We start from the raw sequence: 1420 nt of genomic DNA, 5'->3' as shown, positions 1-1420 counted from the left end.
CAAAGGCATAAAATATATATATATATAATTATTTTTTTTAATATTTTAAATTTATTTTATTATTTTATTCATTAAAAAAATGCCCACCCTTAATGAACATCCTGGATTCGCCACTGCTACTTTTGATGCTTAAGTTAATGAAATGATGGTCTTAAGGTGATTTAAGAGAATATATAAATAGAGATTAGGGCATACTTGTGTTGTTCTTCCTACAAGCTTATATAGATGTGGTATTTGTTTGTTTGGATGCCTAGGTAAGACAAGTATCGTCAATCAATTATTTATTTGGCTGATTGGGCCTTTGATCGTGTTGGAGATTCCTTTAACGTTCACATTCCTTATGGGGCTTAAGAGCTCCTTGCTCCACTATTTTTCCTTCGACAATTTTCTTGATCGATAGTCCTTCCTCACTTAAAAATATAGACTTATCGCATCATTAACACATATATTATTATCCCTAGGAGATAATTCAATCGGCTGGGGACCACGCTTTATGAAGTGGAGGTCACTAGTTCGAATCCCCCCTCCCCCTCTTGTGTGGACATGTTAAAATATATATATATATATATTATTGCCTTATATGGGTTTCCCTTTAGTAGCATGTGCCTTAAGCTGGATTTAACCAAATGCGCATTCTTGTTGGCGGGCCTAGCTTTGGGGACTTCTTGGTGGCCCTAAGCTTGTGACTTGGGGTTGGCAAAATAGGTTAGCTGGTTGGGTTCGGGTCGATCCGCTTGATCCACCAACCCAATCAGAATAATCCGACTTGCTTAGCCAAACAGATCAAACCGTTCAGCCTATGAGTGACCTAACTCAACTCGCTTGACCCATTTAATAAACGGTTAACAAATGGGTCAACATGCTTGACCCCTTTTTATTATACACACACATATATAATTTCATAAATGGGTCAAGCGAGTCAACCAATTTATGACCCGAAACCATTTATGCCAAACTTTAACCTTTTAATTTTGTGTTGGGTTTACGGGACATGTCAAAAATTGACAATTCTAACCACGAGGGCACCAGACAAATTTGACAACCACCTTGAGGTCGCTAGACAACCCTGGCAACCACCTCAGGGCCGCTAAACAGACGGCAGCAACTTACAGTGGCCCCCACTCCTTTTTTCAAACTGTTCCTCCGCACTTGAAAAATAAATAATTGAGTAAAGTTTACATACTCTCCTCAAACTACCACTCTATTAACAATGTCTCATTCCCCCTCATATTTTCAATTGTGACAATGTCCCCTCCCAAACTACCAAAATATTGTAAATGTCCCATCTAAGGCTAGTAAAAAGATATAATGCCCCTATATATTTCTCAATAAGACAAAAATACCCTCATAAATTCAAAAAAAAAAAAATCAATTTTTTTTTTTAAAACGAAAAATTTTAATTAAAAAAGAATGATTTTTT

Source organism: Corylus avellana, chromosome ca3, assembly GCF_901000735.1.
Source record: "Corylus avellana chromosome ca3, CavTom2PMs-1.0".
Classification (NCBI taxonomy): domain Eukaryota; kingdom Viridiplantae; phylum Streptophyta; class Magnoliopsida; order Fagales; family Betulaceae; genus Corylus; species Corylus avellana.
Note: the sequence above shows the minus strand (reverse complement) of the source record.